General features: G+C 36.6%; 1 long non-coding RNA gene across 1 annotated transcript; it reads left to right on the top strand.

Moving 5' to 3' along the window:
• The first annotated feature begins 5,853 nt into the window (after positions 1-5,853).
• On the top strand, positions 5,854-6,385 carry LOC144556543 (uncharacterized). The gene is made up of 3 exons (XR_013512474.1): positions 5,854-5,957; positions 6,096-6,155; positions 6,275-6,385. It is a non-coding gene; the product is annotated as an uncharacterized LOC144556543 (long non-coding RNA).
• Positions 6,386-10,336: the final 3,951 nt, after the last annotated feature.

Raw genomic sequence — 10,336 nt, 5'->3', positions numbered from 1 at the left:
TTTAAAGTTCCCAATTGAAACAACTCATATAAATTCTTGCATTTAGGAAATTTGCATTTAGAGTCCAAACCGGTACCAATTTTTAGATTTCTGCTTGAGGACAAGCAAAAGTTTAAGCTTGGGGGAATTTGTTATCACATTATTAGACCTATCATTTCGACTTGTTTCCATATGAAAATCTATGTTTTGAACCAATAAAAGGTGCCTTTTACATTGAACATCCATAGAATGTGGTACTGCTAAGTTTTGGTTTTTACTTTGCAGGAATCAAGCGAAATTTGGGCAAAATCAGGCAATTGGCAGACTTCAGGAAGCTCTGATGCGAGTCGCATTCATCTGGTGCGAGTCGCATCCAAGCCCAAAGCGACCTGCGATGCGACCCTCACTGCTCTCTCTTGAAGACCATCTGATGCGAGTCGCATCCACCTGATGCGAGTCGCATCAACTGTTGCCGCCCAGTTCAAATTAAATCTGACAAGCCCAAAGTCAACTCTGTTGCCTATATAAAGAGGTCCTATGCCAGAATTGAGGAGGCTTTTTCCCCCTCTACATTCCAGAACACAAAAAGAGCGAAGATCAAGAGAGAAGAAGGAGATTGGAGCTTGCTTGAAGAAGAGGAGAAGAAGAGAAGATTGCAAGATCCTCTCCAATCCACCTTGGATCTTCGAGCTCCATTATGATCTGCCTATTCTCTCTCTCTTTCATGTTTACTTTTGTTATGCTTGAGTAGATCCCTGTTTCTTAGGGTTAAGATGTAATCTCCAAACCTTTTCTTTGAGTTGAATGATGTTTTGATCTAATGTTGAACTTGTGTGATTGTTGTTTGAGTATTCATTGTTTGCTTGATTGTGATTTCTTGATTGATTCTTGATTGTCTACTGTTAGATGTCTATAGCATCTCTTCTAGTAATTAGGCCTTGATGTATCTTGCAATTGTAATTGAGCACTTGAAGTAGATCTAAGATCAATAGTAACCGAGAGGTGAAATTTCTATTATCGAGAGGTTATAGATACTTCTAGTTAACCAGACAATCAATCTAGGTTAGATACCAGTAGGCGAGAGCCACAGGTCGAAGCCTCGCACAAGAAATCAACTTAGATACGAACTCATGTCAGCTCTGCTCGAGGGCCATGCGACCCGCATCAGAGATGATGCGAGTCGCATCACACAGGTCGCATCAGAGATGATGCGAGTTGTATGATAGGTCCAGAGAAGGAAAAGTTTGGAGATGAAGTCTGAAACCCTAAGAACACATTTTATAATTGATTCAAAACCAAATCTTTTAATCGCTTTCATTTACCTTTAATTGAATTGTCTTTTGAAATTTAGAAATTGAAACAAATCAAACCCAATTCTTCAAACTTCTAGTACCTAACTTGGATTTGTGAAAGTCTAGAATTGAGTTTAACCGTCCCTGAGGATCGATACCTTATTTTACTACACGGATAGGATTGTACACTTGCAATCCTAGACGTGAGTGGATTCAAGGTTTAAAACAAGTACAATTAGTTGTATTTGGAACTTTGTAAGCACACTCTGAGAAGCGAACACTAGCTCCGGATGTAACATTAAAGATCTCGTACCGTTGAACTGTCATCTGCACGAATATTAAAGTTATCAATGCGGATTATTGCGGAGACCCAACGACTCAGATCATGATGAGGCATCCGATACGCATAATAGCTCCCTGTGTATTCTACGATCAATGTAGAGAAGACGCAAAAGCTGAAACTTAGCCCCAATTTTCATTTCCCCCCAATCTCTTCCGAAAAAAAGTAAAATTTCCCTCTCCGGAGTACGATCGATCGATGGCCGCCATAATTTCCCTCTCATTTTTCACCAAATTTTTGCCCTCCTATAATACACCCCTCTCTCCCAATAAATCATGTTGCACAGAAATCTCACCCCTGCTGTGTATATCCGGTACCACTTCTCAGCAACGGCTTGAGAGAAAATTGGAAGAAGTCCTTCAAAACTTCATCTAATTCGAACTAAATTGGTAATGTCCCTCCAATTTTCATTTATCGGGTCTTTACTTGAGAAGGAAACCTAATTTGAGTCTAGGGTTTTGCATATTTTTGCCTCTCCCATTTTGTGAGGCTTATACCAAGGATTTGAACTGCTTCTTATGGGTTTGTAAATTTCAAACCCTAGGCTAGGAAGGTTTACTCGTTGGTGATATTATAATATAAAGCCAGTGTGTCAGAATTCAGAACAGATCAATTCTGATGTTATATATGAAATGAAACCTAAGGATGTTTGAGTTGCAAAAAAAAAAAAAAAAAACCCCTTTTAGATTATATATATATATATTTTGCTGCAACTCATATGTCCTTAGGTTTCATTTCATTCATAAGTCAAACATTAGAATCGAGTATGTGAATGTATGTATACAACAAGATGACCAACCTTTCTGCTCTATGTAAACATTAAAATAGCACCTCCCATTGGAAAAATGCATCATTATTGGCAATTGTTGTGCTTTCTATATTATCTTAGCTAGTGCATACTTATATCCTTATATAACTCATTAATGTTGGTTTTTAACACAGCAAAAATGCCCCCCAAAAAAACTGGTCTAAAAAGGGCAACTTCCAGAAAATTTTCAAAGAGAAAGGGCTGTTCACAGGCCGTACCTGATGCCCTTGACTGTTCAAATGCTAGTCCAGACCGTGAACTTGCACCACCGGAACCCCCAAAGAAGAAGGGACGAGGTCCTTCAATTATGAGAAAATCAACGGATAAACTAGAAGACCGCCCGATAATCTGGCCCGTTGGGCCTCGCGAGTTCACATCCGACGACAATCCAAATCAAATTAAAACAGCAATCACTAGGTAAGCTGTCCTTTCATCTAAAACTACTGTAATAAACTGTTATTCATTTATTGATCTTCATTACAGATTCTTAACGTTCGTCTCTTCCATTCAGCCTCTGGTCTGGATCGAGTTGTTTTCGGCAAAATCACTATTTTAGTACTTTTCATGGTGTATTTATAAATTTTAAGCTTTTTGCACGGTATAAAAATTTCCTATCCGGTTCATACCTTTTGAGTACAAAAATATGTAGATTTTCTACAGAACTGAGTACAAAATATTTCCTACATACCTGTTGAGTCCAACATTTTAATGCATGTTGTTATCAATAGGCTTGCTCTGCAGAATATGCCAGGACCATTGAGAAGCTTCCATGCCTATGATGATAACACAAAGGATAATATCGAGTTTCTCTTTTTGGTACCCTTTTTTTAAATTACAGTATATCATGGATTATAATCCTAGCCTTTGACGTCCCAAAACAAATTGATTGGATAAGTCATGAAAAGTTAATTGAATATTTAGGGTTAATAAGCACAGTGACTTAATTGAACGGTATGAAAGACATTCAAGTTCATGAGTTGCACTTTTTACGATTTTAGTGTCAATGACCACTATTAAGGCAGTGCATATGTGTTTTTGCAGAAAAAATTCAGGTACAAGGAAGGGGAAGACCCCGATCATTGTCGGGATGTTTTGGAGGCCATAGCAACCAAAAGGGTTACCGAGGAGCTTCACACGGCGAGGGTTACATGGACCTTAAGATATGGTACAAACATACAATTATGGAAGGCCACGGTTCCGCATTGGTGCCTTGACCACCCCACCTGGCATGGTTTGTGTGATTTGTTTTTCACACAAGATTGGAAACAAATTAGTACACAAAACCAGGAAAACCGCAAGAAACGTAATATCACGGCACACCACGGTGGGTCAGCAAGCGCACACCAGCACCATCAAATGCTGGTAAACTCTACGAACTATTATGTTATTAGCGAATATTTTATAGTATACTCAGAAATAAGGTCATTTAATAAATTGCACAGGAAATCAGATTACTCTGATGTTCATAAGATCAAATTGGGTTGTTCATATTTAGATCTGATTGCATACCAACATGAGTTGGATAATTTTGGTACTGTTCAGCTGCTGATTTTTTAAAATGGATTGGATTATGTAGAAATTAAAGGTTTGGGTTTCTTTTTGATATGTTTTAATATGTGTAGTGTCTGAAAATAGATTTAGTTAACTCTTATTATCTCTAATATATGTGATTCCTTATATTGGTCTTGTAATAAGATTTGTTAAATCTTGCATGTACTGTATATATTCGATTTGTTCATGTTTGACTAGAGAACCATGAAAATCTATTTGAGATATTTCAACATATATTATGAGTCTGTGACTGTTGTTGTGTGAACTTGAAAGACTTGCTAACCTTCTAATATATTATGGGAAACCAACTTATTATGTGAGTTTTTTTTAACTAGTATCACACTGGGCTGGTACTTGAACATGGGTGAGTTACCCAAAATATAACCACTGTGCTACGAGTTAACAAAAATTCACATAATAAGTTATTTTTCTTTTTTGTGCCTTTTAAATTATTTTGTTTTTTTGTGAGTTCGATTTTGGATAACTGTTGTGACATTTACTATTGCTTGTTTATTATTTTTCATGTGGAGACAAAATTGCGCAAAGGAAAAGAACCATCAAAAGTACAACTTTATGCCCATCTTCATTGTTCTAAAGTGAATGGCAAATCACCGATTGTGGCCCAAATCGAAGCTGCCATGAAGGCTGCGGAGGCCAACAACGAAATTACTGATGGTAACGGGCCAATGGAGTCAATTACCGATGAGAGTTGCACGGAGATTCCGGATTTGGATGTCAATTCCTTAAATTTTACCAACACAGATTCACAGGCAGTTTATGTAAGTTGCATTACATACATTGCAATGCATTCAATTTTTTTATTTGAAAGACCGGGTAGTAGCTACCAACTGTAAAAAAGATATATCTACTTACAACTCTACCTATTACATACATACAATTTATTGAAAAATTCAAACCACTAAGTGCCACAGCACCTCCACTGGTACTGACAAGCTTACAACACTTTCTGTTGTTTTTTAAGCCTTGCAAACTGTAGCCTCTGTCATTTTCAGTATAAGTACAATATGTACAGTATTTATAGCACAGGGCTGATTGAGTAATGATTTAATTTTTTTCCCCTCTTATTTCAAATTTGGAACAACTCATAGCAAAAGGTGAGGGACATGATGGCTGATCAGGCCAATTCTGACATGGACGAGAACACCATGTTTCTCTCAGCTGTTGGCAGATCAAAACACGGGGTCCGAGGATTTGGAAGCATTCTTCAAAACAAGGTGCAACCAGCAACCACCCGAGCCAAACAGCACCACACATCTTCTATTTCTGGTGTGCTAAATGGGGAGCAGTCAATGTTCTCTCGCGCAGAAGTAGGATTGCTCTTAGCTCAGAGTGAACGTCGTCAAGATGAGGCGGAGGCTGAGAAGGAAAGAAAAATGGCAACTTATGACTGGTACTTCAGCCAATTATTCTCAATGTGTGGTGTACCAAAACCTACATTGCAGGTTTGTGAACTACATTCCTTTAGTGCAATATGGGTCATAAATTAGGGCTAAAATTGAATATTTCATAATACACTACATAAACCTCTAAGTATATATAAGATTCGAATCAGATACACAACTTATAGTTCCATAATTATACTTCAACATAAAATCAAATACACATTAATCATTTATAGTTCGAAGTGCTTGCTTTCTAGAACATACCAATTCAAATGGCTGAGCGGGGTCTCATAGCAAATTTCAATTTGTTTAAATTGAAAATATTACTGTGTTGACGAAGAATTTGCAAGTAATATGTATTAGTGTTACAAAATAGGCAACTATTCTAAAAGAAAGTTTAGCTCCTGTTGTGAATGTAGTATTTACAAGTAATATGTATTAGTGATTATGTAAGTTGTATATGGCTTATTTGCTACTGTTGTGGATGTATACTAACATTAAACCTTTCGAATTGTGAAACTTAGGCTCAAGTTAACAGTTCTGGAACTGAGCAAGGTGTCATTGGGAATTTGCCTACTACTCAGGTACCACCATTAACCTATGAACTCATTTGGTATTTCTGCAATTATCATATAGCGTATTCTGACACTGTTATGGTTTTCTAGCAAAGCATTGGTAATAAAGGTACAATAACATTTTACATTGTGCATTGTTAAACTTAGGCTCAACCGAACATTTCTGGAACTGAGCAAGGTGTAACTAGGAGTTTGCCTACTTTTCAGGTACAATTAATGATCCCAATGCTTAAATTGCAAAATTAATTATTTTGAGGGTGTACATGCAAAATCCCTCATAAATATAACATGCTGTCTCTATATATGTGGTAATTGGTAATACATAGGGTCTTCCTTTTCCAATGCAACCAAATCAGAGAGACTCGTTTCAAGCACTATTGAATCAAGCTCCACTTGGAAATGGAGAAATTGCAAGGGATGACGAATGGTGGGCCAATTTACCTACAAACTGAACCATGCCTTGTAGTGTGCCAGAAAGTTTAGATTTTTGTGAATTTACAAGGTAGCATATCAGCAAGGTGAATGGGTCTTGCGTAACTTATTATGTGAATTTTTGTTAACTCATGGTATAGTAGGTATATTTTGGGTAGCGTATTATGTGAATTTTTGTTAACTCATAGCATAGTGTGTATATTTTGTTTATATTAGCAATGTTCAAGCACACAATACTGTGTTGTAAAGGGTTTTCCACCTTATTTTGATACAATGTGTTGATTATGCTATGTTAATGATTATGCTTATTAAATGCTTTGCAATCTCTTTTCTCAATGTGTTTTCTATCGATTTGTAAGATGTGTTCTCAGTTTGAATGGGAATTGGGGATTGTAAAGGAATACTGGGTTGGTACCGGGAGGATTGTCCAATGAAAGCATTCTGGTACCAAAAATAGGAGGCTAGTAATTCCAGGGGTATATCTATGGAAAAAATGCACGGCCCATTCAAATAATAGCGCCAATTTCTGACCAGGTGGGGCCCACTTTCGCTGGTCATGGATATGCTGGGGTAGGTCCGCCGTAAACTACCCTTGAAAATACTCTAGTGGGTCCCCCGTAAACTACCCTTGAAAATACTCTAGTGGGTCCCTCGTAAACTACCCTTGAAAATACTCAAGTGGGTCCCAGGGGTGTCACCCTTGGAAATGTTCAAGTGGGACCCATGTTCCCTCCCCTTGAAAATAATCTGGTGGGCTCCACGATGCTCCCCTTGAAAATAATGTAGACAGTGGCCAAATTTGAAAGTATTTCCAACGGCCCTTTTTTCAAGGGTAGTCTCTTGAAAAAAGCTAGAAAAGAGTATTTCCAACGGTCCCCTTGGAAATACTGACTATTTGCAAGGAGGGTATTATCAACGGTAGTATTTTCAAGGGTAGCGCTTGAAAATGGCGATTTTTGGGCTTTTTTCAAGGGTAATCCATTGGAAAAAGCCATTTTCGGGAGCATGAAAAAAGAGTCAATTCTAGTAGTGGTACTCGGCCTGAAAATCGGATGACTTGGCTGAGGCAAACACTGTTCAACCGAGGTTTGCTGAAAAAATCATATGGCCGCGAGACTCGGGTGAAACTCGGACTGGACATGGCCAATACCAAGTTGACTCAGAATCGGCCGAGTTTCCAAACCATGGGCATATGGTCTCTATGTAAGAGGTCATGGGTTCGAAATCCAGATGAAAAAAATCCTTTATTGTAATAACAAGGGTATTAAATAGTTGGATAGCTTGACCTCCAACTTTACTCAAAAAAAACGTTTGCCAATTAAGAAGGTAGAACTGCATATAAAGTTACAAACAGTTTCTTAGGCCGGTGCTACATGAGAACCGAGTCAACCTAATTTGGTCAAAGCTCGCTAGAGATATCATGCTAAGCACGCTATTGCATTCCATTCAAGTCAAGGTACCTAGAATTTCAGTATGCGACAGACATGATAAAAACCCACGTAAGTATTTCCAAGGAAGTGTACGTGGTCCCCACCCGACTATTTCCAAGGTAAGCGAACGTGGGGCCGACCTGTTTATTTCCAAGGGCAGCATACATGGGACCCACCAGAATATTTCCATGGTTATTCCAAGTTTCTTAAATAAAACGGGCTCAAAAGCCTTTTATCAAAAAAAAAAAAATTCCATGGTTAGCAAATGTGGGCCCCACTTTAGTATTTCCAAGGGATAATATTTGCATGGGAAGATGATTTTCGTTATTCCATGGATAAACCCATGGTAATAACAAGCCTAAATAACATCATACCAACATGCCCTCATTCTACAATCTTCCATGTACCAACCCGGTACCGACCCATTTACATTCTCCAATAATTCATATTCAGCCAAATTACAAAAAAAATGAAATATAGAGCAAAAAGAATGTAATTAACATTAATCAGTCATAGTATAATTAGACACAGTATAATTATTCTACATTGTATCAAAATACCAAAAGACATTACAAAATACAATACTAAATTGCAAGAACTTGTAGAACACATCGTCTCAAAATATACCCACCACCCATTGGCTACCACTTCTTTCAACTATCAACATAGTTGTTTCAATTATTGGAGCAAAGGAAGTTGGACCTAAACAACAAAAAACAATCTTGGTTTTTGAGAATTTATAAGCAATACATACTGTTACAATTTTACTAGTGAAAACATTTTGCCCGCACCATTGAATCATTGCGGCTTCACTCCTTGTAACCTCTTGTCCAATTTGAGCGTGATACTCACAAATCTTGTTACTCCACCTGTATCTTTTTGAAAAGAAAGAGTAATTTCATTTAATAATTTCTTTTTAATGAAAAGTTGTATAGCTAAACTATATTATTTTTGCAACTCAATGACTTACTAATGCAAGAAATATTCTAAAACTCCTTGAATTTTACAATAAACCTCTATTAGTATGCACCAATAATGCTTCAGCCACACGCCAACTTTTTAGTACCCATTTTGCATCATAAACATTTCCATTTAGTAATTACCTATCAATCACTCCAAATACATGAAATACATGATTATCTGGAGAGCTTTGTTTTTATGCTCTTTCCTCAAGAATTAATGGAACTCTAAACCATGTGAACTTTTATGTTTCCTTCCAACTACAAATTAACAAACTATAATGCTATGTCGTTTGATTAATGAGCAGTAGTCAAGGTTAATAACAATTATGTGCTTGCTTACTCATGTTTGATGGTGGGTGCTATTTTCTGACACTTGATAGATCTCTCGCCATCTACGTTCCAGCACCTCGTGCAGTTGACCACAATATTATGCCTATATTCAAATCCTGTTTCAAAAACTACACCTAGTAATTAATAGTACAGGGATATTCCACTTACAATATTCGAAAGTTACAACATCTTATAACAATTTGGTTTTGCAATTTTCAAAGTTCAAATAGTTGATTCAAACCGTTCACCATGATACTCTTATTAAAATATGCATGGAGATCAAATTTTACATTTTTTTTATTTTTTTTACTATTTATTAAGTATTTTACAAAACTATTGTTTTCAGACAATTTTGGGTCACTGAAAAATAGTAGTTTTGTAAAATACTTAATATATAGTAAAAAAATGAAAAATTTGATCTCCAATCAAATTTTAATAAGAAATTTAGATATATACCCATCATAACTTCTTTAATTAGATATTTCCCCATTCAAATTTGAAAATTAGTTATTTCTCCATTTGAACTTAATTACTCAATTTATTAATATGTCAATTTATAATTTTTCTCACTACAAAGTACACATTAATAATAAAGGCAAATTCTGGAATGGATCAAAACAAATTTGGACCGTCCATCTAGTCATGATCGAGACGTCCATTAATATGTCATGCATGCCAACTAGGACTTTGATTCTTAAAACTCATGAGACAAGTAGTCGACATTTGAATCAATGGCAGCCGGCCCTCCTAATCAACTGTGGCATGGGTCTGTTTCTTTGATCGAGTTATCAACTACTAGTCTACTACAAACAAAGAAATATGTCATATCATAGAATATTACCACATGTTGAACTCAATATAACTGTGGCATGGCCGGGTCTCTTTCTTTGATCGAGTTATCAACTAGTCAACTACTAGTCTACTACTAGTCTACTACAAACAAAGAAATATGTCATATCATAGAATATTACCACATGTTGAACTCAATATAACTGTGGCATGGCCGGGTCTCTTTCTTTGATCGCGAGTTATCAACTAGTCAACTACTAGTCTACTACTAGTCTACTACAAACAAAGAAATATGTCATATCATAGAATATTACCACATGTTGAACTCAATATAACTGTGGCATGGCCGGGTCTCTTTCTTTGATCGAGTTATCAACTAGTCAACTACTAGTCTACTACAAACAAAGAAATATGTCATATCATAGAATATTATGACATGTTGAAC

Source organism: Carex rostrata, chromosome 7 (genome assembly GCF_964058835.1).
Source record: "Carex rostrata chromosome 7, lpCarRost1.2, whole genome shotgun sequence".
NCBI classification, from domain to species: domain Eukaryota; kingdom Viridiplantae; phylum Streptophyta; class Magnoliopsida; order Poales; family Cyperaceae; genus Carex; species Carex rostrata.
This window is presented reverse-complemented; position numbering and strand designations above follow the sequence as displayed.